The 25838-nt window shown below is 42.5% G+C and overlaps 1 protein-coding gene across 1 annotated transcript in view; it reads right to left on the minus strand.

Annotated features, from left to right (window-relative positions):
* Positions 1 to 25838, minus strand: part of TENM1 (teneurin transmembrane protein 1) — a 670347-nt gene that overhangs the window by 41950 nt on the left and 602559 nt on the right. The window lies entirely within an intron of this gene.

Here is a 25838-nt window from a genome sequence, read left to right on the forward strand (position 1 = left end):
CCCATCCCCACTGTTGCCAACCTAATTCAGGCCACTGTCATCCCTCACCTGCGCCACTGCAGGAGCCTGAGACACATCAAGGAGTTAGGAGCAAGAGGACTGGTGTGTGTGTGTGTGTGTGAGTGTGTGTGTGTGTGTGTAAGTGTGTGTGTGTGAGTGTGTGTGTGTGTGTCGGGTGGTCTGGTGTGCTGGGCACTGGAGTTAGAAGCAAAAGGACTAGTGTATATGTATGTGTGTGTGTGTGAGTGTGTGTGTGTGTGTGTGGGGGGGTGGTCTGGTGTGCTGGACACTGGAGTTAGAAGCAAAAGGACCAGTGTGTGTGTGTGTGTGTGTGTGTGAGTGTGTGTGTGTGTGTGTGTCGGGTGGTCTGGTGTGCTGGGCACTGGAGTTAGAAGCAAAAGGACTAGTGTATATGTATGTGTGTGTGTGTGAGTGTGTGTGTGTGGGGGGGGGTGGTCTGGTGTGCTGGACACTGGAGTTAGAAGCAAAAGGACCAGTGTGTGTGTGTGTGTGTGTGTGTGTGTGTGTGTGTGTGTCGGGTGGTCTGGTGTGCTGGGCACTGGAGTTAGAAGCAAAAGGACTAGTGTATATGTATGTGTGTGTGTGTGAGTGTGTGTGTGTGGGGGGGGGGTGGTCTGGTGTGCTGGACACTGGAGTTAGAAGCAAAAGGACCAGTGTGTGTGTGTGTGTGTGTGTGTGTGTGTAAGTGTGTGTGTCGGGTGGTCTGGTGTGCTGGGCACTGGAGTTAGAAGCAAAAGGACTAGTGTATATGTATGTGTGTGTGTGTGAGTGCGTGTGTGTGTGGGGGGTGGTCTGGTGTGCTGGACACTGGAGTTAGAAGCAAAAGGACCAGTGTGTGTGTGTGTGTGTGTGTGAGTGTGTGTGTGTGTGTGTCGGGTGGTCTGGTGTGCTGGGCACTGGAGTTAGAAGCAAAAGGACTAGTGTATATGTATGTGTGTGTGTGTGAGTGCGTGTGTGTGTGTGGGGGTGGTCTGGTGTGCTGGGCACTGGAGTTAGAAGCAAAAGGACCAGTGTGTGTGTGTGTGTGTGTGTGTGTGTGTGAGGTCTGGTGTGCTGGGCACTGGAGTTAGAAGCAAAAGGACCAGTGTGAGTGTGTGTGTGTGTGTGTGTGTGTGTGTGTGTGTGTGAGGTCTGGTGTGCTGGGCACTGGGGACACACAGGCAAGCAAACACAGACCCACCCTAGTTCCTTTTTCGACACAGGAGTCAGCCCAGTGCCTACCCTGGCATTTCCCCACCAGCTGTTGTTCACCACTGGGCACTTCTCAGAGAATGACGTTATGCTATGTGCACTCTAAACTCCACCACTCACTTATTCTGTACTTTATTTCTCTTGTCTTATGGCTAGACAAGGCAGAAGAGTGGGCCCCATTCTTGGCCAAGATAGTAGCAGTGATGTAGCTGCTCTTCTTTCTGCCTTGAGTGAAAGTCCAAGGAAAGCTTTGTTTTTTTCATTGAATCTGAAAGTCTGAAAACAAGATACAGGCTGTCATCGCATTCTGAGGCCCACTATTTCCCAGTTGGAAGAGGCCTTCCACTCAGTAATGAAGTGGACAAAGGCCAGTCTGAGATAAATCTCCCTCTAATTCTGTATCTTATTGGAGGGCAACTGGTGACATTGTAAAGAAGACAAAGGTTGTCTCTGACCTCCCCTCTTGCACCATCTGGGGCTCTCTGCCCCCTGTGCCTGAGTGTCTCCCCTAGACACCCAGAAGCCTCAACCTGTGCTCCTGTCTCTACGTGCCCTCAGTCTCGACATGGGCTGGCCTTCTCTGGTCAGTACCATATGCCTCTGGGCAGCTAGGAATTTGAATGCTAATGGAGTATAAAGCTGAGCTTGTGTTATGCATGTTCTACAGAGCCTTTCAGACTGAGGCCATTGGATAAACATTAAACATCAGCCTTAACAGCTCCCAGAGCAGTTTGCTGTGATGTGTTCCTCCGTACGTCTGTCTGAGGCCCTTGCATGTCAATGCCCTGTCAACTAAGAGGGAGAAGAGGGAGATGGGGCACTTCCGCTGTGGGCCCCCACTCTGGACCTCCATATACAGCATCAGGCTGGTATAGAAGCTGTTTGTGTGCGCTGGGCCTATGGAGCATGGTCCCCCAGGAAATAAGCCGGTGTCGGCTGAGGAAGAGGAAATGAATTTATTTCTGTCCAGCACTCCTATTTGGATCAAGTCTGAAGTCAGCGACCCAGAAAAAACAATGCTGGCAGAAATGACGTTCTAATTATCCCCACTCCGAGAGCTGAGGCCAGGGCAGAGGCCAGGGACAGCACACACCTGGCAGAAGTCAGAGAAGGACACGTTTTGGACTCTGTTCTCTGCTGTCAAGGCCGCCTCTGAAGTAAAGGCTGGTAGTTGGAAGATGAGCTTTTAAATTCTCCAACTCGCCCCATCTGATTTAAGTCAACACTACTGGTGTCATGCTTATTAGGTTTAATATCACCTCAAAAATACACCAGCTACTCTGTTTGTTTTTTGTTCCATCAAATAAGTCTCCCTCTGGCAGTTTCCTGTGACTAAAGTGGCGTTTGTGCTTCTGAGACGCTTTCTGTACCAGCTACACAGAATCCCTTTAATTCCCATTTGATTTGGCTGGGCAGCTAGTCTCTGAAATCTCCTCAGATGAAAGATGTGTGGCTACTTAGTAGTCTGGGGCCTGTGTTTTCAGAAACTGAACCTTTTCACCTCTCTTAGGTTGTTAGTTCCTTTTATATCTTTCTCATGTTAAATATTTCCATTTCCGGGTAATTTTTTCAAGGAACTGGTGGTTTGTACCAAGGCATTTCCACAATATACAACCTAACGTAGAGGATGGAGTCTTTGCACTGACTCTGGCAGTCAGAATTAGCATCTGTTAGTTGCAGAGAAACCCCAGAATTACACACTACTGAGGTGGGGCGAAAGGTTCACCCCTGAGGGCTGTTGGCATTTGTCCAAGTGGACAGAAAGAAACATTTCTTTGGGGGTGTTAGCAGCAGAAAGAGCTGAAGGGACAGACGTGAGGTTCTGGGATCTTTGCCTTGTGACCCAGCTTGCAGGCAAACCATTTGGCCTAATTTGTGGTCATTGCTCCACCTTGTAAAAATACATTAATTTGTTTGAAATGTCAAGATGTATTTAAGCTAAACTAGCAGTAAAGGTCACTGGTGTAGCCGCCAGCTGGTGGAATAGGCCCATCTCCCAACAACCTTCCCTGAGAAATAACCCTGAGCAGAAAGGAGCCCTCGGTCTGGATGTCAAGCCTTGACAACACCATGTCTTTCTCTGCTAACTGAAAATTTGCCTTGAAGGCACTTGGCTCTCAGGTCAGTCAGTCCCATGGTTGGCTTAAAGAGCAAGCTAAGTTTGACCCAAGTGGTAGTTTATAAAGCAGCATGCTCTTATAGGGGAAAATCCATGTGTAACAGCAATATCTGAATATAAGCCTGCGATTAGACCAAACTAGAAAATTCTTCAGTTATAAACTTCATCCCACACTGTAGACACAGATCATGATTAGTTAACTGGGGCTCTCCTTAACAGTTTCAAGGCCGGTTCTTGCCCAAGTGTACATGCTCAGTTGCTCAGTCGTGTCTGACTTTTTGTGACCCTATGGACTGTAGCCCACCAGGCTCCTCTGTCCTGAGGATTCTCCAGGCATATTAGTGTGTAATCCTGGCAAATGAGGTTATCTCCTATGAGTCTCTGGTTTTCTTCATCCGCCACAAGAAAAAGAAGCTAATGATAAGTCTACCTACCTTTTAGAGAGATTGTGTGGATTGATTGAGATGGGGATGTAAGATACTCAGCCCAGGGTCTGGACAAAGTAAGGGACAGGAAATGGTGTTAACATGAAAAGTGGTTTCAAAGTCACAAACCTTTAGGGATCTAGTCCAGTTACCATACAATATAGTTCCCTTTCAGTTCTGATTCCCAGACTTCACTTGTGCACATCACAGGTTCATGAATTTTGCCTTAGCCGTCCACTACTTGCACTACTATTGACTTAATATTTTTCTTTAAATTGATCTACTTTTAAAATATAAATAGGTGCTGCCCCTTCCTTTGAAATGGTCCTAATCAATAACATCTATAAAATTACAGGCCCACTCATCTGAGCCTTTAATAAAAGTAACTACTGTTTATTGAGTGCTTCCTATGTGTCAGGTTCTTTACATGGATTATTACTTTATATGCTTAGAGTAATCACTTGAGAAAGAAACTATCAATATCCCCATTTTCAGATGTCGGCTCTTAGCCTTTCTGCTTTCTGATTTCTCACCTAGAAGAATGGACATGTTTCTTCATGTTCTTCTCACCAAGTCTGGCCTTCCCTTTACTCTAAAGGTTGATTTCAACCTTTTTTTTTTTTTTTTTTGCTGAGAAGGTCAAAGCTCACTAGTAATTGAGTGATTTATCTTCCTCTTTCTCATTTGTTTTCTTTCAGTTCAAGGCTTTGTGGGTGCCTGCTCTGTGTCAAGCACTATTATAAAGGTAAATAAAAAAGGTCCCTGCCCTTGATTAGTTCACAGTTCAAGTGACGGAAGGTAGATACAGAAACAGGTCATGTCAATATAATGCGGTTAATTGCCACAAAAAACACATCCCTAGGGTGACATGCGAACACACAGGAGGAAGTTTGGGGCAATACTGCTATTAGTAGAAGAGAAGTAAACTTAGTCTTAAAGGATGGGACCTCCCTGATGGTCCAGTGGCTAAGACTCTGAGCTCCCAAGGCAGGGGGCCTAGGTTTGATCTCTGGTTAGGGAACTAGATCCCTCATGCTAAAGATGCCACATGCTACAATAAAGATTGAAGATTCCATGTGCCACAATTAATATCTGGTGCAGCCAAATAAATATTTTGCAAACATCTTGAAGGATGAAGCAAAGGTACTGAGAAAAAGCACGAAACCATATGGGAGTGGGGCGTTCGCCACAGCCTGGGATTGCTGGAACATGAAATAGGGTAGGTAGTAGTGGCAAATGAGGAGAAGGCGATGGCAGCCCACTCCAGTACTCTTGCCTGGAAAATCCCACGGATGGAGGAGCCTGGTAGGCTGCAGTCCATGGGGTCGCTAGGAGTCGGACATGACTGAGCGACTTCACTTTCACTTTTCACTGTCATGCATTGGAGAAGGAAATGGCAGCCCACTCCAGTGTTCTTGCCTGGAGAATCCCAGGGATGGGGGAGCCTGGTGGGCTGCCGTCTATGGGGTCGCACAGAGTTGGAAACGACTGAAGCGACTTAGCAGCAGCAGCAGCAGTGGCAAATGAAGTTCACATGTTTCCAAGGACTAATTTTAAGTCTCTCCCCTGGGGCACTATTGTCTTTTGTGGCCAGATAATTCTTTGTTGTGGGGGCTGTCCTGTACTGTATAAGATATTTAGCAGCGTCTCTGGTCTTTATTCACTAAATGCAACTAGCATCTTCCCCTGACTTGTGAAAACCAAAATGTCTCCAGATACTAACAAATGTCCCCCGAGGGGGAAACTGTCCCTGTTGAGAACCACTGCACTAAGCATGAAGGACTGTGTATGCTAAGGACTTTAGACTTGAACTGTGGGTGTTGAGGTATCCACGACGATCTTTTAAGTCGAGGGTTCACATGGTCAGACTAGGGCTTTAGAGAGATCACTTAGGCTGCAGTTCAGGGGGCAGGCTGGAGGGATACCAGACTGATGAATGAGAACCAATTTGGAGGCCAGATCATCACCAGTACCCTCACATGTTAATGTAGTCATCCATCCACCCATTTCAGTTCAGTTCAGTCGCTCAGTCATGTCTGACTCTTTGCGACCCCATGAATTGCAGCATGCTAGGCCTCCCTGCCCATCACCAACTCCCGGAGTTCACCCAAACTCGTGTCCATCGAGTCAGTGATGCCATCCAGCCATCTCATCCTCTGTCGACCCCTTCTCCTCCTGCCCCCAATCCCTCCCAGCATCAGAGTCTTTTCCAATGAGTCAACTCTTTGCATGAGGTGGCCAAAGTACTGGAGTTTCAGCTTCAGCATCAGTCCTTCCAGTGAACACCCAGGACTGATCTCCTTTAGAATGGACTGGTTGGATCTCCTTGCAGCCCAAGGGACTCTCAAGAGTCTTCTCTAACACCACAGTTCAAAAGCATCAATTTTTCGGCACTCAGCTTTCTTCACAGTCCAACTCTCACATCCATACATGACCACAGGAAAAACCATAGCCTTGACTAGACGGACCTTTGTTGGCAAAGTAATGTCTCTGCTTTTTAATATGCCACCCAACCCCCTCACAAATATCTGAGTGCTGATTCAGGCACAGTCCCTGCCCTCATGGTGCTTAGAGTTGGCTTTACTGTATCTCATACTTTTTTGTATTTACAAAGCCCTTTGAGAGTCTAATTGAAGCTCTATACTCTCTCCCTAGAAAAGGGCTCAGATGTGGTAGAAGAAAGTGGTTAGGAGCTCAGGTTTTGGAGGTAAGATTTCCTGGGTTCAAAATTCTCTCTGTTATTTGCTAGCTCTGTGACCCTGGAGCAAATCAGGTAACCTGTCTGAGCCTCAGTTTCGTCATCTAGAAATTGGGGATAGTAATATCTTCTCAAAAACTTATTATAGAAACTATACTAAAAAATCTACATAAAGCACTAAGCAGACTGCCTGATACACAGAAAGAGCTCTATAAAAGGCTACTTTTTATTATGGAACATGCCCGTATTTCTTCACATTCCTGTTAAGACTATCTCAATGTTGTCTTCCTTGGCTATCTCATGAAGTTTCTCTCTTTGACTTTTTTTTGGCTTCACCACGGGGCATGTGGGATATCTTAGTTCCCTGACCAGCGATCAAACCTGCACCCCCTGCGCTAAAAGCATGGAGTCTTAACTACTGGACCATCAGGGAAGTCTCTCTCATAAACTCTTAAATGCAGTCACTTTGTTATGCTCTTTCAAGGTTTCCCTTGCTTTTCTGTCACCAACCATTTCCTGCTTGTTCATTTATTCCATTGCTTGGGACTCCTTTTAAGCCATGCATCCTCCAAGAAACATTTAGCTTATATCGGGATATATTATTTCACATATATTTGTCAGCCAGTTTCATGGCTAATATTTTAGCTTATTACTTAGAATCCCTACTGTTATTTGTAACAGTACTCTTGGTACAGTTCCAAGTGTTAGAACATGCTATTTATATATTTTCCTTTCTTTTGCCCCAAATAGCTCTCTATCCCATTTTAGGCATTATGCCAGGCACTAGGGAGCCAGTTCTAACCAAGACAGACTAGGCCCTGCCCTCATGAAGTTGACAATTTTTGGCTGACTTCATTTCCTTCATTCTCCAATAGGTACAGGATGTTAGTGACATAGAGCAGTAGACTGCTTCTGTTACATTCCATTATTTAACGAAATTAACTTTTATGGAAGAGCCTAAGAAACATATGACTGTTCCTATATTTTGCCATTGCTACCAAGTGCTAATAACTTCTTTTCCCCAAGTTCAACTGTGCTGAAGAAACCAGCTGTATCTCAAATGGCCCTGTCTCCCTGTCCTAAACAGGACACTTCTCATCTCTTTCCTTTCGTACCTTTCCAGCCGTATGGCTCATTTAAAAAATGACTGTTTGCTTCTGATCTCTGAGGCCTCTTCAGCAGGAGTTTCCAGGAAGCGTATGATTATCATTTCTGTAGTGCGCCAACCCTGGGGAAGATGCAGTGATGGGACCTGATGCTCTCCGCCAGGTGTGCTGCCAGCTCCATGTTAGATTTCCCCATGCTTCTAAAAGCTGACAACTCCAGATTGTTAGCATCACTTTTTGTCAGTTTTCAAATGGCCTTCTCATTTCTTGACACTGATACTGTCTGAGCTTCTTCAAATTTATAAAAGACGGAAAAAACCGTCTGGAGAAAGTTTGGCTTTCTGCAGTTGGAAGGCATGATGACACCTTTGAGAGTGATGGCCCTTATTGATCGTGCTTTTAAAAAGTGGAAATTATTAGAAGATGAAATACACCAAGTCTACATGGACTTGTCAACTGGCAAATTATTTTCCATTATCTCATATTCACATTCTTGTGTTTCTCTGAATAACGGCTGGAGAGTTTGAGGAACCCCTCAACCTTTGGTCAGATGTCTCAGCTTGGTCTGTGTCCGTGGCTGCCTAATCAGAAAAACTGACACTTAAGTCACATCACTCATGGCAGATGCATAGCCAGGATTAATCTAATCAAGAGTTACAGCTGGACTGATCTTTAGAATTACTTTGCTGCAGAACCTATAGATTAAATCACATCTACCCCAATGTTTCAAGAACATTTTGGAAGTTGAGGAAAAAAAGCAAAGCAAAACAAACAAAAAAATTCCAAAGCAGACCTGGTATATTTCATATTGTAATAATTTCCACTTTTATTTATTAATTATTTTTTTAAATTTACTTATTTGACTGTGCCAGGTCTTAGCTGTAGCACATGGCATCTTTGATCTTAGTTGTGGCATGTGGGATCTAGTTCCCTGATCAGGGATGGAACCTGGGGCCCCTGCATTGGGAGAGCTGTGTCTTAAACACTGGACCACCAGGGAAGTCCCAATTTCCACTTTTTAAGAGGAAGATCAACAAGAGCCATCACTCTGAAACAACATGTGCTTTCCAACTCCCCAAACCAAACTTTCTCTAGATGACTTTTATAAATTTGAAGAAGCTTAGACAGTATCAGGGTCAAAACAAAGTGTTGAATTTGTGGTTACTAAGATGCTGTGGCAGAGACTACCAGTTCTAGGGCTACCCTACCATTATTTCACTCTTTCCTCCTTAGTGCATGCGTGCACGCTAAGTCTCTTTAGTCGTGTCTGACTCTTTGCCACCCTATGGACTGTGGCCCACCAGGCTCCTCTGTCCATGGGATTCTCCAGGCAAGAATACTGGAGTGGGTTGCCATTTTCCTCCTCCAATGGATCTTTCTGATCCAGGGATCGAAACTGAGTCTCCTGCGGCTCCTGCACTGATGGTGGATTCTTTACTGCTGAGCCACCAGGGAAGCCCTTCCTCCTTAGTAGTATATATCTAATCTTCAAATTTGGGCACACTGCTGTCTAGAACAGAAGACATCCTAGCCTTATTTGCAATTATCTGTAGCCATGTGATTAAGTTCAAGGCAATGAGATATAAGACAAGGTGTGAAAGTAGCCGAACTTTTAAGTTGATGCTCCCTAAGGAGAGCTGACCCAACCGGAATGAGCCCCTTTGGCCCTTTCTTCCCGCATGCAGTATGGATATAAGCGGTGGTAATTTTAGCAGATGTCTTAGACCATGAGGTGGCCATGAAAATGAAAGGCATGCACCAAGATGGCGGGACAGAATTATAGGAGCCTGGGTCCCAGATGACCTCATAGAACTACCACCCAGTCCTGGACTGTGGATCAAGTCTGGCTGCTATCTTGCTTATGTCACTGTTGTGTGTGTGGTGTGTGTGGCGGGGGGCAGGGGTGTGTGTGTGCGACATTCTGTTCTTCTCAGCTGAATCCAATTATAACCAAGAAAATGCTCTGTTAGGGTTTGTTTGTGTCTGGCGCTACTGGTCAAACCAGTCTAGCAAATTTCTAGGTTTACATCTCTGTGATAGATGACCAGTGTTTGCAAAATTAAATTAAATTGACATAAATTAATGCCCCGAAAGCGGCTGACATCGGAGCCAAAGTCCACTAGGGCAGCCCTTTGTTATGAGGATGACTAACTTAGCGATTAACCTCAAGCCTTCCTGTGTACCCAGAGCTCCATCTTTGGGTACTTCAAGCTGTTCCTCCAGTTCTGTGACTCATTCAGATCCAATGCTTCTCCATTATACCATAAATACTTGTTTGCTTTCCTTTGTTTTCTATTAGGGCTGTGAGTCGTCAAGCGCAGGAATGAGGACTCATTCATATTTGTATTTCCAGTATTTGGTATTACAGTTGGCAAATGCTTGTTGAAGGAAAACATTAGTGCCTCACTAACTGTAACATTTTCAGTCCATGAAAGCATTTTAGAAATTGCAAAACACAAATAAGCTCTAAGAAAAACCAACTTTCATCAACATATTTGAGTCAGTGAATCTGGGTTTCCAGAGACCCACTGAGGTTAATGGGAATGGCCATATTCCCTCAATCTTAAATTTTAAGTTTTCTGAAATGAGGTTGTGTCTTATAATAAATACATACATTTAATGGAGTATCTCTCCTCACTACCTATAGTTATCAAATTGATGCCATGTCTTAGAATACATGGTGTCTTAGAATTGAGGAAATATTTCTATTTTGGTCCACAGACTTCGAGGATCCCTGAGAGTCTTCCAAGGAGGTCTGTGAGGTCAAAACTGTTCTTAATACTATTTGCTTTGTGTACTTTCTTATGAGTATACAGTGGAGTTTTCTGGAAGGTGCCTGAGGCTACTATAGCTTTATGTTTAAAAAATTTACACTTTTAATTTCTAATAAGATAAATATTAATAGATAAAACCCACACAGAGAAAAGCTCTTTGAAGTCTCCAGCAATTTTTAGAAGGGTCAAGGGGTCCTGACACAAAAAGAGCTTGAGAATAGGAAAGAGTGAATGAAACCACTCTGTTATATGAGAGTTTCATTCACACTTATTAAGAAAAAAGTACATATCTCTTCCAAGATGGTTCCTGTGGCCATGAGCTCAGTCCAAAAGCATACTGACAGAGTGGCTGAAAAATCTCTCCTTCCTCTAGAGACCCAAGGCCTGATGGGTGCTATAAAAGTTTGTTCTTGGAGGCTCCCTCAGAGCAATCAGCACGTACACACTCTGTATGAGTCTGCTGTGTAATTGCCACTACCTCATCTTAATAACGGGCATAATTGCTCTGAGTTTCCGTCACCCTTTCTTGCATCTCCTCTCTGAAGCCTCAATTTTAGAAATGGCACTTGTGAATACACAAAATGTTTAACCACTTCCAGTTTTCAATTTACAGTCAAAGTCATCTATCAGCAGGAGATGAAGGCCCAGTGTGAAAACTACAGAATGTCCTTCAGACTCCACAGCTAATTTGTTTGTAAATTTGATTGTTATTGTAACAAGAACATATTGTACATGATGCTACTTGCCAATTTACTATTTGTATCTCTCTGTTTCTTGGGTTTTATCATTAGAGTCAAAGAACTTAACCCCTTCAGCACTTCTGTGAGTGGGGAGAGGAATGTGAAAGCTTTACCGTTTTATTTTTTTGTGTGTGTGTGTGTGTGAGTTTCTATTTCAGTTCAATTTTATATGTATTTCTTTTGTCGTTGTTGTTATCAAAAAATAACTTTTTGGGATATGGACCACTTTTAAAGGCTTTATTGTATCTATCACAATATGGCTTCTGTTTTATGCTTTGGTTGCTTGACTGTGAGGCATGTGGGATCTTAGCTCCTCCACCAGGGATCAAACTGACATTGGAAGTCAGTTCGCATTGGAAGGCAAAGTCTTAACCACTGGATTGTCAGGGAATTCCCTATATGTATCTTAAATTCCCTGGTGGCTCAGATGGTAAAGAATCTGCCCTGCAGTGCAGGAGACCTGGGTTCAATCCGTAGGTTGGGAAGATTCCCTGGAGAAGGGAATGGCTATCCACTCCAGTATTCTTGCCTGGGAAATCCCATGGATAGAGGAGCCTGGCGGGCTACAGTCCATGGGGTTACAAAGAGTTGGACACTGCGCGACTAATGCTTTCACTTTTTCATCTTAAATTCCCACTATATATTCAGCACTGTGGGAGATACACATATTGAAGGGGAGACAACCAGAGAACAGTCCAAGGTAACATGAAATCCCCCGTGAGACCAGGTGATAAGACCATGCATTCGGAGAGAATTTAGAGTAAGGAGAAGACCGCCGTAGGTCTTCATACAGTGGAGGTAGGGCTTACATCCTCCTGAGAGCCAAGGCTTTGCCTACCTGTAGGACCCAGGGACTTTGAAGAAGCCCCTGGAATCATTCTGTAGCATTTCTTCCTGTTGAGCACTTGCAGAAATGTGTCTGTTGCAGGTTGTTAATATTATAGTATTGGCTCGACAGGATAGACCAAGCTTCCAATTCCCTTTGGCACCTAAAGCAATTTACAGGCCAGAAGTATGACTGCATGGCTTTTATGAAATGGCCTGATTTCATTGATCAGCCACTCGGAGATTATGTTTTCACTTCTGTAGCTACTGCTAACCCTGCTTTCCGGTATAATATTTCAGGAAGGAACTATTAAAAAATTTCACCATGGTGATGTTTAGAAGTGGGCAGGGTTCTAAAGGGGAAGAGAAATATCACAAGTCATGATTGCTCTACTCAAAAGTTCATTTCAAGTTAGACTAGAATTCCACAGATTGTGTCTCATCTTAACTCGGTAATGTTTCCAAATGATAAGGACACTAATAAGAACAGATGGCCTAATGAACATTTAGAGGGAAGATTTAACTGGTCTTATTTTCATTAGGCCTCCAGTGCGCTTCCGGGTTTTGCCCACCACTTCCCTGTGTGTAATACAAAACAGCACGTCTTCAACAGATGGCCCAGCTCAGGCTCATGCTTCCAGAACTCTGGAGACTGGCCACCTGACCGCTTACCATGTGTACAGAATCATTTAAGGAAGCAGACAGGCTACAGAGTTGAGCCTGAACAAAAGCAAAAAATAGCGATGACCCAAGCTTCAACAAGAGGGGAGTCAGTCACTCTCGCAAACACATTGAGCAGCTCTGGTTGAGGTCTCCCCATAACAGCTTCTTATGGATTCCCAGCAATGATGAAATCCTCTGTGGCAAACAGACCACTCTAATTAATGTTTCCTCGAAACTGTAGCCACATCTGAGTGACTCCAGCAGGAACAACGACATGGAAATCTAACACCTCATTGCACAGTGTGCTAGTTAGCGAGCTATCAGCTTGCAGCCCCAGACTCACCCCTTTAAAGGCACTGCTCTGTGATCCTGGGGTTGGGACCCTGCAAACTACATTTCTTTTCTTTTCTTTTTTTCCCAGCTGGCTTTTTGAGAGATCCTGCCAATGTGGGAGCTAAAGGGATTCTGGGAGGCTAGAGGAGGGGGAAGGGACTCCTTTCTTCCTGTTTGTTTTCTGTTCCTGTCAGTGTTGGGGTAACTGTAGCCCTTCCTACTGAGCGGCAGTAACTGGCTGCACTTTCCATACTCACATCAGCCTCGTCACACTCCCTCAGAGCGACCAGAAGCAGCCCAAAGCAGTGGCATCCTCTTCTCAGAGGAGTAGGTACCACTTCAATGGATCAAGTCCTCCCCCATCTAGTATTCTTGCCTGGAGAATACCATGGAGAGAGGAGCCTGGTGGGCTACAATCCATGGGGTTGCAAAGAGTCAGACATGACTGAAATGACTTAGCATGCACACACGTAGCCCTCTTGGTTCTGACCATTTCAACCCCTTCCTCTGTTTCCACAGCCCTAGAGGTGGTGGCTGCAGGTATTCTCTCTCTTGTTTTGCAACCCCCTAATGCCTGTGCAGCCCATTCCCTCTATTCAATTTCTTTCTGTTAAAATGACTACTGTGCTTTCTGTTTTTCTGACTGGATCTTTAGTGATATTCACAGCATCAACCCATATACAAGGACAGAGGAAGAACAATACCCACTGCAGGACACTGGTCATAGAAAACTAGTAAAATTGAACCAGAACCAGCAAAGACTCTGGTACTGAGAGAATTTATTAGTCACTAGCATCCTTGGTTTATCTATTGGTCTGTGAACCTGCCATTTCCAGAAAATATCTACATAAAATAAACCCACCGTGTGTGGACTTTAATGAAGTTGGTTGTGACTGACTTTAACCAGGGCTTCTCTGACTCTCTGGAACTGCCATGTTGATGCCCTTGTTGTTGAAAAGCTTCTCACTCTTGTGATTTTTGAGGATGATTTCATGGTGGATCATTCTACTCTCCCATACGTCTTTTGAAGACACAGTTCGTACTGAATGGTTCATAAAGTGGGTCCATGACAATATTTCCTGTGTGCTTAGAATTTACTTATAAATAATAATACATTGGGCATTTACTACTAAATATCTTTTATATTCTCTCTTGCTGTATCCTTGTCAGAAATTGGGATTGTTCCTTCAGAATCCTTTCCCCCTTGATTTGGAATGGGAATGTATTCTGAGGTGGACCAAATGCACACCTAGTTGGCTGATGCATCTCAAGAAAAACATCTCTCAGCAGGTGCGGCCTCTTTGTAAGTGTATTATACCAGTCGTTCCCAGTCATTTTGGCACCGGGGACTGGTTTCATGGAGAACAATTTTCCCATGGACTGCAGGGAGGGGGATGGTTTCTGGATGATTCAAGCACATTACATTCATTGTGCATTTATTTCTATTATTATGACATCAGCTCCACCTCAGATCATCAGGCATTAGATCTCGGATGTTGGGGACCCTTGTTTTATAACCTCACGTGTTCACTTTTGCAAATATACTAACTTTTGCATGAAAGGATGACGCTACTGATGACAGCCAATAGAACTTTCTCTTTGAATTGTGCTTCCATTTAATAAAGATGTGTTGGCACTGATTCAGGCACTTCCCCTCCCAAAGTTAACAGACAGTAAGTCTACTTTTAAAGATAAAGTTTGCAAGATAGGCCAATAGGCTCACATTGGGACTCAGTCCAAGGTGTTGGCCATATAAGCTCTAGATGCTCACCACTGAATCTGCCAACCAAATATTTCTGCATCTTAGAGAGTTTCAGGTTTATTTCAGGTCATGGCGCCTGCCAGGCAAAATGTGTGTAAGACTGAGTGGTTCAAAAGTAGTTTGCAAGCTTTGCATCTTGTGACTCTCTCTGAATTTTGAAGATGCTTTCCCTCTGGTGCTTAATAGTTTTAATAAGAGCTAACATGCCATTGTCCTTTGTGTGGAAAGAGGACACTGCTGAGGGAGTTTTATTTATGGGATAAATTATGTTTTCGATATAGCATTGAGCACGGTACTTGACTTTTATTTTAAGGGCTCTGACAACTCTGGCTATTTGCTTGTGTGCAGACATTTCAGCAGAATTTGGCTGTGCTGGAGTTGAAGATGTTGGCCTGCTGTTCTTTACTTCTTATGTAAACAACCACGTGTTCACTTTGGAGGGAGCAATAATGCAAATATCTCGGGTAATAGCTTATTCTACCCCGATTGTGATTTTACCTAAGAGACTTAAAGTGCAGTTTTAAAAAAAAAGAGTTTGAATGAATTTGGAGAAGGGAAATGATTGATATTTAAAGGAACTCTGTGGAGAATTTTACTGTAAAGCTTCTCTCAGTTTATAATTTTGTTAAATTTGGGTTTTTACACATTTGAATTTTTCAAATTGATTGACATGCTTTGGAACCTGAATATCTTGATTTAAAAAAAAAGACAAAGCAACTCACAGACTAAGCTTGCTTCAAAAATCCTAGGACACTGCTGTCTTTCTTATTATGAACATATCAGCCTCATAACTTCTTTCTTTTTGATTTTCCACTTACCTGGGGGCCTTTCTTTTGTCTTGGGAGAGTCTTATCCTTCGTGTTGACCTAGATAAACTATGTCTTCCTACTTATGTACTTTCATATTACATTTTTTGTGCGAAATTGACCCACGTAGAATGGCCATCCACTGAATGAGCTGCTCTTTTACCTCCTGATCTAAAATCTCTACATCTCAAAGTCACAGATGTATAAAAGTCATACTACATCCCAACCTTAGCTCCACAGTCAGTGAGACCCTTCTTGAAAGTAGAAAGGGAATGAAGGATTTGGGGCACCATTCAATGACTAGCGTAAACGTGCTTTAAGTGATCTAGATAGAGCTTTTCATATCAGCATTAGGCAGATAAAACATTCTGTGAAGGTCACAGCAGATTAAGAGCCATCTCTGGAGCATATGCTTGCTACAGGCCATCAAACTCATCTACAAGTATTTGCATGGCTCTCTGAGAAGGTACACCTATGTACAAAGGACAAAAGGGAAGATTATACAATTTCTATAGCAGTTCCAAACTTCTTGGCCCTTTGAAAAAATCTTGGTTCTGTAAATTATCTGTTCAATTTTCTATTCTGTGAATGGAAGGTCAAATACTACAACTAGTGCTGCTGCTGTTTCTCCTCCTGCTAATTCATTGAGCACTTATGAGTCACGTACTTTGCTAAGTGATTTTTTTTTGGCTGTGTTCTGAGGCATGTGGGATAGTTTCCTGACCAGGGATCAAACCCACATCCCCTGCATTGGAAGGCAGAGTTGTAATCACTGGATCGCTGGGGAAGTCCTGCTAAGTAAGTGATCTTTTTAAAATATATTATCTCATTTAGTCCTCACAACTTTCTTATAGAGAAAAACATCATTATCATCCCCACTGACAGGTACAGAATTTCCCCCAGAGGGACACATCCAGCAAGTGGTGGAGCTGGGACCCAAATCCATGTGGTCTGTGTTCCCACACAGTCTACTTTACTGACTTCTAATATGAACTTTTATTATGAAGGAGAGTCTACCCTTGAGGCCTGATTTTGTCTCTTGCACCCTGTATTAAAGGATTAGAGAAAAGTCTCTTTTTGCAGTTTCAGAAGGTGTTTTCCTGCATTGGACAGAGCAAGGAGAGTAGCTTTGGACTGAGTGAGCAATAAATAACATTATCCAGGAATGCATTTAAATTAGCGACTGAAAACCACAGATACTACAAAATCAGAAGAATGACCTTGCAGACTTATTTTGTTCTTGTGTCCTCCCATTTAACAAGTGCATGATGAATCAACAGAAAATATTTCCTGAAGATGCCAATTAACACCTTACATCATCCCTTATATTTGTAAAGCAGTTCATACTTTCCAAGTGCTTTTATATATATAAAAAAAAGCGATGTTACTTAATCAACAATTGGGTCATTTATTGAATTAGCCTTCATAAGGAGGAATAATTAACTGGCTTTAAAATTCTACTGTCTGTTTTCCAAGTGTAGTGCTGAATCTGAAATGACAGAATCTGAAATGACAGCAACTTCTTTGGGGTCAAGAAGTAGACAAAGACAATTTAATTTTTAAAAATATATTGCCATATTTCAGAGGACAACAGAATAAATGATTCAAAAATAGATGTTCTCTTCTTCAAATATAGAGATGGCAACTAAAAACATTGTTTATTTTGCACTATTATGTGATTTTCAGCCACAAATGCTAATGGATCATTCCTTTATAGGTGAGTAATATGAAAAGCCTCTAGGGACTCCTACAGTCAACTTTTTTTTTTTTAAAAAAAATGGTTCTTAGTGCTGTTTGATTCTGTCAAATCAGAATCTGAACAACATTAACATTAACTGTCATCTCATGCTGTGTGATAGCATAATTTGATTGCGGTATAGATGGAGGGTTGTGAAACCTTTCCACTCACCTAACTGATGGTGCAAAGGGAAATATAAAACCCAAGGTTACATGTAATGCCATATGACCTCTCTCTTCACTTCGGATCAAGACCAACATTTTACAATTGCAAGTGCCTTTCCAAAAACAAAGTTCTTTCATATTTGTTTTCTTGTTTAACTACCCCAATAGCCTTAGGAGACAAGGCAGGGTTTTATCTCACTTCCTAATGTTGAGGAAGCGCAGACACAGAGACCTTAAGTAACTTGCTTGAGGTTGCACTGCTAATAAATGGCAGAATCTGGACTCACACCTGGGACTGTCTATGTTCTTTCTACTAGACATGCTCCCGTAGGCAAAGGGAAGTCGGTGGTTAGGGAATCGTCCAGAGAACTTTAGTAAAATATCCCCTAGTACTCTTGAAGATGTGAATGATTGTTCCAAGGTTATAAACGTGTTTTTTAAAAATAATTTTATGTATTTATTTTTGTCTATGCTGGTCTTTGTTGTTGCCCGCGGGCTACTCTCTAGTTGCGGTGTGCAGGTTTCTCATTGGGGTGGCTTCTCTTGTGGAGCACAGGCTCTAAAGTGCAAGGGCTTCAGTAGTTGAGGCACATGGGCACAGTAGTTGTGGCTCCTGGGCTCTAGAGCACACGCTCAGTAGTTGTGGCTCACGGGCTTAGTTGCTCCTCGGCGTGTGGGATCTTCCCAGATCAGGGATTGAACCTGTCTCCTGCATTGGTAGGCAGTCTCTTTACCACTGAGCCACCAAGGAATCCCTTATAAATGCATCTGACAAGAAGTTTGCTCATTTTTATTCAATAGTCATCACTCTCTAAATACTTTCACATTTAAAGTTATTGATATATTGAGCTCTTCGAGAACAGTGTGGCTAATGATTGGTGTAGACTGGGCTCCCTCTTTACTGTAGAGGATAGCACTACCCCCCTCCCCCCATTTCTACATTCATAGCATGAGCCTTTGGATCTATGGGAGGGACTGGCTATGACTGACATGGATTGACAGGGTGCATGTGGCTCAAGTGAATAGAGCAGAACATTGCTGATTTAAGATGTTTACATCTGGACTGCTGCAACAGCCAATGGCTGATCAGTAAGACTGCTGCACTTCTTATGCTGTCCAGGCATGAGAATAGGGAAAGAAAGTGAGAAAATCCATCGGAGGTTTGGTTGGTATGAGTTTATCATTATTATTATAACATCCCCTACACATAACATTAAGTTTACTATCTTAATCATGCTTAAACACAGTTCAGTTGTGTTAGATATATTCATATTTTTGTGCAACAGATCTCTAGAGCTTTTTCATCTTGCAATAAGGACACTCTAAACTTTAATTTCCTCTCCTCATTCCCCTGGTATCCACATTACTACTTTCTGTTCCTATGATTTTTTTTATTACTTTAGATATTTCATATGAGTGGACTCACACAGTATTTGTCTTTTTGTGACTGGCTTATTTCATTTTGCATGTCCTCAAGGTTCATCCATATTGTAGGATGTGACAAGGTTTCCTCCTTTTTAAAGGCTATATAATATTCCCTTGGATGTATGCACCAGATTTTCATGATCCTGATATGAGTTTTAATGCCATCCAGCCCATTAGTTGGTGGCCACTATAGAAGTGGTTGATTCAGGAACTTCCCTGGCAGTCCAGTGGTTAACACTCCCTGCTTCCACTGCAGGGGACACACGTTTGATCCCTGTTGAAGGAACTATGATCCCACATATCACATGGTGTGGCCACACACAAAAAGTGGTTGATGTACTTTTTAAACTAACCATAACCAAATATGATGAAGTAAATGGTTGGCACAAGGGCTAGCAAATAGTGGTTTCATTTTATTGGTTTGGCCAAAAAGTTCATTTGGGTAAGGTGTGCTGGAAAAACCTGAATGAAGTTTTTGGCCAACTACATCCTGGGCCTTGTTAATCTACCCTTTGAGCCATTCTCTATTCCCTAAACTTCTCTTATCTATTTGGTCACCTCTCTTTTATTCCCACCCAGCTGTCCCTGCTGCCCACTGGTCTTGCTGGCTCTGGACAGAGGTGCTTATATATGTTTCAGAAAACTTGCTTACATCTTCCTTGTGTTGCCGTTTATCTGAAGCACTACTCCTTCCTTTTACTACATGTCCCTGGTCTATTTTCTCTGCAGCATGGCCACAGACTTTTTCTTGGCTCTAAGATAGGTTCTGTAGTCATTGAATCATTGGGAGGGTGTGTTGGGGGTGGAGGTGGTGAGATTTTCATCTCTGGTGGCAAGAACTTTTAAAATAAACTTTCTTTTTTCCCTCCCCTGGGAAATCCCTTTATTCAAGCAAACTTATTATAATTCAGATTTTTCTTGATTCCCTACGGAGCTTCACAAAATTCAGAAGTCTGTCCCTGTAGGGAATTTCACTTATAATGGCCTTCATTCCAAAGATCTAATTCTGTTCTCTTTCAGTGTGCACATGGAGAGTGATGGAAGTGCACAAAGAAAGCCAAGTAACCCCTGAAGAACTTGAGTTTCAATATCATCTGTATCACTCAGGGTGATGAAGGCTATTCTGTAGACATGAAAGGGTTGGCAGGGGACTGAAGAAGAGACAATGAGAGATATTAGGCAAGAGTTTAAAAAGGGGAAAGAAGGTGCCTTTTCTGTACTAAACCTACTGTTTCTTTTCTTTGTTCTCCCTGGATTGCTGTAACTTTTCATGCCTCCATGTTATTATATGTAGTTTTTCAAATAACAGAAAATGCTGAATCCACTTGTACAAAATTGAATTGACATGTAGATTTTGAAGAGGAGGCTTTATGATTCCCTTCTATCTAGCTGTGGTTAGTTTATCTGAAACTTGCAAAAAAAAATTGAAAGAAAAATAGAAAATACGTTTTTTTCAGGCACATAGAGAGCTGAAGACTACCAGGGAGGCAAAGTTTTGAGGCTTGGGGCAGGTGGTATAATGCTGACGGATGAGAGAGAGGTAAGTTTTGCTTTCTTTGTTAAAGAGAATGGCCACAAAGAACACTGATTCTAAGTTCCTAAAGTCCAAGATGGGTGCAGGGACTGTGGAAAGGCATCAAATTCTTTCAATTCTTTAAATTGAGTTCAAGTTTTTCTGGACAGAAAGAGTTACCTCTTAGAACTTGCAAATGAGTTTTTAGAACAAGTTTTTATGATTATTGAGTAATACTGGGCAGTAGAAGGTGTGCTGGAAGATTACAGGTCATTACACATAGGTCTGACTTCAAGAAGAATCCAAAGATGGGCTCCACAAACTACAAGGAGGGGACCTGATGTTGCTTTCAGTTCAGTTCAGTTCAGTTCAGTCACTCAGTCATGTCTGACTCTTTGCGACCCCATGAACTGCAGCACGCCAGGCCTCCCTGTCCATCACCAACTCCTGGAGTTCACCCAAACTCATGTGCATCGAGTCAGTGATGCCATCCAGCAATCTCATCCTCTGTCGTCCCCTTCTCTTCCTGCCCCCAATCTCTCCCAGCATCAGGGTCTTTTCCAATGAGTCAACTCTTCACATGAGGTGGCCAAAGTATTGGAGTTTCAGCTTCAACATCAGTCCTTCCAATGAACACCCAGGACTGGTTTCCTTTAGGATGGACTGGTTGGATCTCCTTGCAGTCCAAGGGACTCTCAAGAGTCTTCTCCAACACCACAGTTCAAAAGCATCAATTCTTCGGTGCTCAGCTTTCTTCATAGTCCAACTCTCACATCCATACATGACCACAGGAAAAACCACAGCCTTGACTAGACAGACCTTTGTCGGCAAAGTAATATCTCTGCTTTTTAATATGCTATCTAGGTTGGTCATAACTTTCCTTCCAAGGATGTTGCTTTAGGAAAGCATTATTAAACAGTTTTTTTCTTAGTTCTTAGATGAGGAAGTGGTGTTTTTGGATACTATGACTCAAAACAAATTATGTCAAGGGATTCTAATTTCCTCTCTTATTTTTTTTTATAAAGTTGCTTTTTTAAAAAAACAAATTCATTTTTGACTGTGCTGGGTCTTTGTTGCTGCATGCAAGCTTTCCCTAGTTGTGCTCCAGTTGTGGTGCTCGGTTCTCATTGTGGGGCCTCTCCTGGTGGCCTCTCCTACTGTGGAGCTTGGGCTCTAGAGCACATGGGCTCAGTAGCTGTGGCTCATGGGCTTAGTTGCCCTGCAGCATGTGGAATCTTTCTGGGCCAGGAATTGAACCTGCGTCCCCTGCATTGGCAGGTGGATTCTCAACCACTGGATGACCAGGGAAGTCCTCTTATTTCCTTTTAAATAGAGTTACCAACTTGGTAAGGTTTCTCATGATACCTTTGTGACAAGTTAGGGGAAATATGGGTGAGGGTCGTGGCTTTCAAGCTTGTTTTGACTATGACCTCAGTAAGAATTATATTTTACACTATTGTTCAGGATATACAATTGAAATAAGTTTTATGAAACAATACTTACTTACACTTACCATAAATGATGCACTCTGAATTTTTGTGTTATATTTTATTTTTCTTAAGAACTAGTCATAGGCCATCATATTGATTTCCTGATCTACTATGAATTATACCCTACAGGTGATAGTTCAAACAGATGGGTTCACAATCTAAGAGATAACTAGTCAAATGGTGCCACAATTTCCTTGGTCTATCTATCCATACATTTCATCATGGATGAAGACACAGAAAGCATTCAAATCTATAGGTGACACAAGGCGAGGAAGGGGAGTGAAGATATTGGATGGTAGCAGAAAACAAAGATGAGGACTGAATCTAATGAGCTGGAATTGAATACAAACTAACAGAAGATCCTGTATTATGATGCATGTGTAGTAAAAGTAAGTATTATTTCCTGAAATTTTTATTTCAATTTATATCCTGAACAATAGTGTAAAATATAATTATCAGTGAGGGTTTACAGTCAAAACAAGCAAATAATCAAATTTGTAAGTACAGGGTGAGGAGATGGGGATGAGAGACATGTGAATTTTTAGTCCTCTATAATCATGTGTTTGCATGCATGCTCAGTCATGCCCAACTCTTTGCAACCCCAAGGACTGTAGCCCACCCACCAGGCTCCTCTGTCCATGGAATTTTCCAGGCAAGAACAATGAAGTGGGTTGCTATTTCTTTCTCCAGGGTACTTTCCCAACTCAGGGATCAAACCCATGTTTCCTAAGTCTTCTGCATTGGCAGGTAGATTCTTTACCATTGTGCCATCTGGGAAGTCCCTCTATAATCACAACGTATGTCAAAAGTGACCAAAAATCCAACACAGCTTTGACTGTGGTTTCTTAACCTGTGCTCTTTATTTCCCTAACATTTTTCAAAAGTGACTTTGGGGTCGCCATACAAAGTCCCACTGTATGGGAGTGAGTTTGAATAGAGAAGGTTCTAGGATACTACTTGTTTGAATCTGCTGTTGGCATCAGTTTTATAAATGGGGACTTCTTTTGTTTGAAGTAAATGCTCTTTGCCAAAACCTTCTGAAAACCCCCAGGCAAAATGAACAGAAACAGAGAGTAGAGAAAAAGGGTTGTGACAGTCACCATTTTACCTCGGACTGAGTCAGAGCACATCTGGATTATTTTATTCATTTCTGGAAGCCTCACTTGCAAAGAAATATAGTTAAATGAGAGCACATTCAGAGAAGAGTGAGGAGAATGGTGAAGGAAACAATACTGTGGCAAGTGAAGTGTTGTTCAATGAACCAGGGATGTGACTTAGGAGGTCTGAGAGAGTTGATCACATGCATTGAGAAGGTTGTCAGGTGGAAAAAGTGGTTTGATATAGTAGTTTGGTGAAAAAAATGTGAACTTTGGAATCAGGTCGACCAGGTTCAAATTTTAACTCTGCCACTGATCGGTTGTATGACCTTCACTAAGTTTCTCAACTCCTCTGAACCTTGCTTTTCGTGTTGATTAAAAATAGAGGAACATAATACTTCTCGTGACAAATTGCCATGAGGATTAAAGAAGATAATATATATGAAAGCACTAAGCATAGTACTTGGTTCAAAAATATATTTATTTCCTAGAAGACAGATTAAATTCATACCACAAGGCCTAAAGAGTTGCAGTAAAGGCTAGATGGTGAAAATTAAAGGAAGATGAAAAAGTTAATGTTAAAGGGATCCCAGAAGAGGTTTCCATCAGTCAGAGACATTCGATGGAGAAAGAGTTTCCTATCCCAAGAGGCATTTGAGGAGAGGCTGGCTTAATATTCTATTAATAATATCACAATAATCTCACTATTACTGAATTGTTGGAATATTCTGGAGCGAATGACTGGGGAGAGGAGGAGAATTCCCAGTAGATTAGCTCAATAGATTGAATGTGTGGGGTCAAGGTTGGTTCCTCCAAAGAACCAGATACTGTTCTTCTTTCATAACCATGAAGCATGAACCTCCTTCCACTTGTTAGGCCCATCAGACAAGTAAGTGCTTTGGGGAACCACTCTGTAGTATGAAGATGATCCAACAAGCATACAGAGAGGACTGGTTACATCCTGGATACTCAAACACCTCAAAGTGTGCACATTATGGACAGTGGGTAAAGAGGATTATCTGCCTACAAGAGGCCTACATTGCCTGTGTATCTTCTCTTGGGTTGGTTTGGGGGAGAGCATTAGGCTGGATCCAAGGAGCAAATCAACTCTCAAATTTGTTATCGCACCAAGAGACTTGGTCTAACTCCCAATTCCGTTCTAGTCAGGCACGAGATGCAAGTGAGTTACCAGAGCTAGATGATTCAGCAGCAGCAATGGAAATAAAGAGCCTGATCTCTTCATAATCAACTCATCTCCTGAAGTGAAAGGCCTGGTTGTTTATAGCAGTGCTTACAATGGGCAGTTATGCTTCAGAGTTTATACTGAGAGTTCAGTTTCGCATTTCAGTAAATCAGAAAAAGGATATTGATTTTGAACAAATGGCTGATTTTATTGTCAAAGCAAATTCCATTTCTTGAGATGATTAGATTTTATTAAACTATTGCCTAAAGTGCCACTAAATAAACAGCATCTTCCTCAACCAAATGACATTTGTCACCCACTAAATACAATGATATCTGGTCATCTCCAGTTGTCACTGAAAATGTAGAAGTGGGGAAACTGCACATGGGAATCAGAAAGCTTGTGCTCAGATCTTGGCTGTATCACTTAATAACTCTGTGCTCTTATACAATACGTCATCATTCTGACTACTAGTTTTCTTCTCTGTAGATGGGGGATAATTACACCTACCTCCTAAGGCTGGTGGAGACAAAATGGAACACTGTGAATAAGATGCTTAGCATAGTTCCTGGCACATAGTAAGTTCTCAATAAGTGGTAGCAGGTATTATTAGAATTACTAGAGGGAGGACATTCATTATCTTCTGAGGATTGATTCTTTCTAGGGGCTCAGGTTTGTCTCAGAGAAGTACAGAAGACCAACGCATCACCTCTTAGATTCCAGAGGTACTCTGCTAGCATGAATGGGACTGCCCTTGTTGGGGACCTTTTTCTTTTTTGTGGGATCTTAGTTCACCAACCAGGGATTGAAACTGGGCTCCGGGCAGTGAAAGCATGGATCTTAACCACTGGACTTCCAGGGTTAAGTCCCAGGACCTTTTGGTTTTGAAATATAGGAAAAGTAACAAGGAACTTTGCATTTGGGTTATATTTCTGTAGAGAAACATTCAAGATGTTGTAAAGGATCTTCAGAAAACAGCTGATCCATCTTCCTGAATCCAGAGAGGTCTGTATTCCAAGTGTTCATAGATGATTGCTATCCAACATTTGCCTTAAAAGTTTCAAAAGGTGGTGATTCTATAAAGTCTTTCGATAATGTATGATGCTGCCACATAGTCTTAGAATCAGTAAGCTCTTCATGAGGTCTGATTCAAATCTTCATGCTGCAGTCAGGCCTCTCTTTTCTCTCCTGCCTGTGCCTGTCAGCAGAATCTGTGTGCTCTCATTTAGACATCTGTCTCCACCCTCACCCATCAATATATTTTGATTTACTGAAATATAAAACTGAGAACTGTGTAAGCTCAGCTGGATCACTGTAAGTACTACTATAAACAACAGGGGCTTTCCTCTTGGAAGGTGTTATGAAGCTCCCTACTCAGCTTTCTTCCCTCCAGCTCAACACAGCCCATGTGCTTAAGTAAAGTCACGCTAAACCTAAGCCCCCGATCTGCCACCCCTGTCAGACAGGGGAGGCTCTGGCCACAAAGGATGAGCTGTGCCACATGCTGGCTTCCTCCTGGTCGACACTCTGACCCAGAGGATTTCCTTCAGTGTCTTGCAGCTTTTGTCTACCTGTACCGCACCTGGGTTCTTACTCGCACGCACCTGGGAGCTGGTTTGTTTCGATGCCAAATCCTCCTCTTACGAGCCCAACATCTCAAAAGAGTGATCTATTTTCACTTTCTTCATTTCCTCACCTCCCACTCTAACACTGCCATCCAACTCCAATTAATTAGCACTCTACCAAAGGCACTCTTATCAGAGTC

Source organism: Bubalus kerabau, chromosome X (assembly GCF_029407905.1).
Source record: "Bubalus kerabau isolate K-KA32 ecotype Philippines breed swamp buffalo chromosome X, PCC_UOA_SB_1v2, whole genome shotgun sequence".
NCBI classification, from domain to species: Eukaryota; Metazoa; Chordata; class Mammalia; order Artiodactyla; family Bovidae; genus Bubalus; species Bubalus kerabau.